We start from the raw sequence: 5000 nt of genomic DNA, 5'->3' as shown, positions 1-5000 counted from the left end.
TGGTTGGATGGTTGGATGGATGGATGGATGGATGATGGTTGGATGGATGGATAGATGGATGGATGGATGGATGGTTGGATGGTTGGATGGTTAGATGGATGGATGGATGGGGTGGCATGTGTGTTTCCCTTTGCAGGTCATATCCCTACACAGTCCTTTCTTCAGAGAGAGTGAGTTGATGGGGTGGACCATCCTATTTCAGCTGAGTGTTAAAGCCCAGGGAATAGAACCCCACCCAGCAGGGAACTGAAGCAAAGGGAACACCAGCCTCTTCGCGTCTGGGAAGGAGGGTCAAAGTCCGTACGACTGCACAGTCCCTGGCCTGCTGGATGCCCATGGCTCTTATTGACATTTGCCTTGAGATTTGCTCATTTCAGAAATACAAATTGAGGATTTTGAGGTTTTTGTAGAAATGTCACCTGTTTTGGCATCTCCAGAAGCAGAAGGAGTGTTGCTATAATTAGACCACGTGTCAGGGTGGCACCCAGAAGTGGGGCATGGAGAGTGTGCCATCATGCCTGAGGGTCCTTGGGTCCCTGTTGCATGTTTGATGGAGGGCGTCTTGTGCCACAGTCCTGACCAGCATGGGCACCCCCAGGGCCATCCCAGGAGCCTCTGGGCCTCCTGCCTCGCAGCACAGTAGCCCTGATGTTCCACTGAGCAGCATGAGCCTGAAACCAGAGCTGACCCCCCACCAACACGAGGTTCATGCTATTCCCAGCAAGAGGAAGTGGCAACAGCTGATGTGCTCTGGACCCTCCCATGGCGGAAATCCCATCACATGGCAGATATGTATGTAAACTGCATATAAACACAATTTTGATAAACTCAAATACAGGACAGATGGAAGGGAAAGCTGTGTGTTGATAACATCTTGAGCCCCGCCAGGAGCTCCCCTCACTCCCCACCCCGTGGCCCCATCCTCCCTCCCGTGGGAGAAACAGCAGGCTCTGGCTTGTAGCTGCTACAGCTCCTGAGTCCAGCTGATGGATCTGAATGCCTGTAAGGGCCCCAGAAGCCCCGCAGGCCTGCGAGTGGACCTTCTGGCCAGTGAGTACCCACAGCCCCAGGGTGGCTCCAAGAACCTGTTCACCAGCTGGCCCCAGCTGGCTTCGTGGCCTGGGCCCCTCGCCTGGTGCTTGCTGGGCGTGGTGACCACAAAGGTGCCTTCCCTCCCCCTCTCCACACCTTGCACTCACATAGATTCAAAAGAATAAGCAGCGCCACGCTGTAGCCCGGCCAAGACTCATATTTTCACTGGGGCCTGCTCTCACCAGCCCAGCCAGCAAACACACGCGTGTCTCACCATGTGGGGATGTGCTTGGTAGAGGCCTTGTGGGCCCTGTATACAACGGGAAATGAAGTGGACGCAGGCATCTCACTGCAGTGGGAGTCATGGAGTACCTCAGGGGGAGAGAAGGCAAAGCCTTTAAATTGCTGCCAGAGACAGAGTTTACACAGTTCACACGCACAGATTCAACCTGCCCCCCCGCCCCCCTTTCTCCTTCCTGCCTTCTCCCCAATTTGTGAATGTCATTGCAAGCTTGTGGATCTTATTTAACTACAGAGAAAAAAAAATGGTCTCAGTGTAAGTATAAAAGTATTGCAGAGGACCCAATGTGAGAAATACTGCATCTGGCCACTGAGAAGGTGTCCCCCTCCCCACAAAGCCCTTGTTCCAGGACAAGCTGCCTGGATGGAAGCACCCCGGCCCCTCCACAGGTTGAGGGAGTCACATCTTTATAAGGGCTCTGGACCCCTTATAAAGCTTTGGACCAAGTCCAGGGTTCTCACAGAAGTGCCAGCTGCCATATGCCTGTGCCATAGTGAGTTAAATGCCCACAGTGTTCCAGTGAGCGGAACTCCACCTTTGCTGGGGAGGATTCTCTCGGGACAGAACAGAGATAACCCAAGCAGTTTGCACACCTGATGATAAACTCATGAAGAGTGCTGCCACATGAAGGAGCAACACTCTGGGAAGGTGCAGCACAGGGTCAGAGCTCGGAGTTTTATTAATGAGGTTCTACCAGGTGGAGCTCATTCATCTGCAAGTGATAACACTGAATTCAAAGTGGTCAACACAAAAAAGCTAAGTGCCAGAGAAATCCAGGGTCCAGCTTCAGGAGCAGCTTGACCCAGAGGCTGAAGCCGTTACCAGGGCCTTGTTTCTCTCTATGCCCACTGCCTCTAGGTTGACTCTTCAGTCAGGCTCTTCTCTCATGATGGCAGCAAGCTGGCAAGGACAGGTCCAAGCCTATGTGTTTAAGTTTAAGTTGAGGAGAAAAGAGAGAGAAGGTTTTTCCTGCTATTGTTAACACAAATCCCAGGGCATATACTTATGGATTACACACAGCTCCAGTTTTATGGCAGACACCATAAAACAAAGGTTCTTCCTATCAGACTCAGTGGCACATTTCACAAATATTTGCTGGGTGGTCTATAATGGTGGTAGAAAGACAAACCTGTACTCATGGAGTTTAAATCTCTTCATGACAGTTATTAGTAAAATCTTGGAATGAAGAAAAGGCAATGGAGAGAAGGGATCATGATTCTATAGAACAGGGCTTAGCAGCCTGGCACACACGCAGTATCTGGCCCTCTGCCTGTATTTGTAAATAAAGTTTTATTGGAACACAACCACACCCATTCATTTACATATTATCTGCAACTGCTTTCACTCTGTGACAGCAGAGTTGAGTAATTGTAGTAGTGACCTTACCCAACCTGAGAGATTTTGTTATCTGGCCTTTTACAGAACATGTTTGCCAACTCCTGCTGAACAGCATATGATGAAGGAAATTGACCCAGATGGGAGGTGGTCACAGCTTCCCTGGGAACATGTGAACCACCCAGATCTCAGGAATAAATAGGATTCAACTCTGCCAGTAGGGGAGAGGCTGATGACATGGGATGGGGCTGGAAGGACAGGAAAGGTGGCTACCTCAAGGACCTTGTCCTTGGGTTTTGGTCTAAGACATGGTCTAAGGATTGACTCTGAGTAGGAGGAGAAGGGAGGGAAGGAGAAGGGACAAGTGGAGGAGAAGATGAAAGAGGGAGTCCAGAGGGTGTGCTCCCGCTTTGGAGGCAGGCAGTGTGAGCTCTAAATCAAAGCTGCCAGAAGGAACTGGAGCACAACTCCTGGTGGCACGGCTTCTCAGTGTGGGCTTTATTTTGACTTTTATTTTTTGTGTGTGAACATAAAACGTTCTTCCTGCAGCAAGAGAGCGACTCATCAGATTCATCCTCGCCAGGTCACCCACCAGCAGAGCCATTAGCCCTCTCTGTCATGATGCTTCCCCAGCTGATCATGTTTGCAGCTGGCAGGTCAGGGTTAGAAGAGAATAAAGGTTCCTTGTGCTGAGAAACCCACCCAGGCTGATACAGATTAACTGACCACCCTAACCCCTGGTCTTGGCTTCACTAATTCCTGGTTTAGTGGATGGTTTGTGTGACAAACCAAGCTGATTGCCCATCTCACCAGGATCTAGGACAGCACCTGGCTTGGAGCAGGAGTAGGCTGGCAAAAATATGTCTGTACCACTGCATCCCCTCCTTCGCCCAAGGCAGACATCACTAATCGATCCCACTCTCTTCCATCCCTCACCTGAGGCAGACATCACTTATCAACCCTGCTGTTCTCTCCTCTGGGCCAGATGGAGCCTTATGAGTTGTCTCAGCTCTGAGCTCTTAGTGGCCACTGCTGCCACTCAGCACCCAGGAGAAGCCTGTTCACCCCTGTAGTGCTGGGTGCTCAGAAACGTCAGGCAAATGAAGTAAGAGGGCCTGTATGAGTGCATGGATTTCTCCATGGCAAAATGTGTACCTCTCCACAGTTTGTTTAGAAGACTGAAAACACCAATCCACAGTTAGCCCCATTAATCTTTGGGACTCCAGGGTCTTGGGAGATTTCATTATTTTTATGCAAGAGAAGAATGTCATTGCAAGAGCTATAAAGTTCAGCAGGAAATTAAAAAGCAACAAGGGAACCCCAGCTGATGGCTGTAGGAGTGCATGGAAACATTTACTTGTGTCACCACATAAATGTTTTTTGTGTTAAAAAATGCATGGATGTTTTGTGTGTTGAAGGATGAGTGGATGTTTTGTGTATTGAAGCATGAGTGGATGTTTTGTGTGTTGAAGGATAAATGGATGTTTAGTGTGTTAAAAGATGAGTGGATGTTTTGCGTATTGAAGGATGAGTGTATGTTTTGTGTGTTGAAGCATAAGTAGATGTTTTCCATGTTGAAGAATAAGTGGATGTTTTGTGTATTTGAAGGATGAGTGTGTGTTTTGTGTGTTGAAGGATGTGTGTTGAAGGATGAGTGGATGCTTTGTGTGTTGAAGGATGAGTGGATATTTTGTGTGTTGAAGGATGAGTGGAAGTTTTGCATGTTGAAAGATGAGTGAATGTTTTGTGTGTTGAAGCATGAGTGAATGTTTTCCGTGTTAAAGAATAAGTGGATGTTTAGTGTGTTGAAAGATGAGTGGATGTTTTATGTGTTGAAGAATGAGTGGATGTTTTGTGTGTTGAAGGATAAGTGGATGTTTAGTGTATTGAAGGATGAGTAGATATTTTGTGTGCTGAAGGATGAGTGTGTGTTTTGTGTATTTAAGGATGAGTGGATGTTTTGTGTGTTGAAGGATGAGTGGATGTTTGTGTGTTGAAGGATGCATAGATGTTTTGTGTGTTGAAGGATGAGTGTATGTTTGTGGATTGAAGGATCAGTGTATGTTTGTGTGTTGAAGGATGAGTGGATGTTTTGTGCGTTGAAGGATGAGTGGATGTTTTTTGTGTTGAAGGATGAGTGGATGTTTTGTGTGTTGAAGGATAAGTGGATGTTTAGTGTATTGAAGGATGAGTAGATACTTTGTGTGCTGAAGGATGAGTGTGTGTTTTGTGTATTTAAGGATGAGTGGATGTTTTGTGTGTTGAAGGATGAGTGTATGTTTGTGTGTTGAAGGATCAGTGTATGTTTGTGTGTTGAAGGATGAGTGGATGT

At 47.7% G+C, this 5000-nt stretch overlaps 1 protein-coding gene across 1 annotated transcript in view; it reads left to right on the top strand.

Moving 5' to 3' along the window:
- CDH4 (cadherin 4, type 1, R-cadherin (retinal)) overlaps positions 1-5000 on the top strand; it is a 444165-nt gene that overhangs the window by 73745 nt on the left and 365420 nt on the right. The window lies entirely within an intron of this gene.

This window comes from Colobus angolensis, unplaced genomic scaffold (genome assembly GCF_000951035.1).
Source record: "Colobus angolensis palliatus isolate OR3802 unplaced genomic scaffold, Cang.pa_1.0 Scaffold136, whole genome shotgun sequence".
NCBI lineage: Eukaryota > Metazoa > Chordata > Mammalia > Primates > Cercopithecidae > Colobus > Colobus angolensis.
The sequence above is the reverse complement of the archived record's forward strand: the minus strand, read 5'-3'. Positions and strand labels throughout refer to the sequence as shown.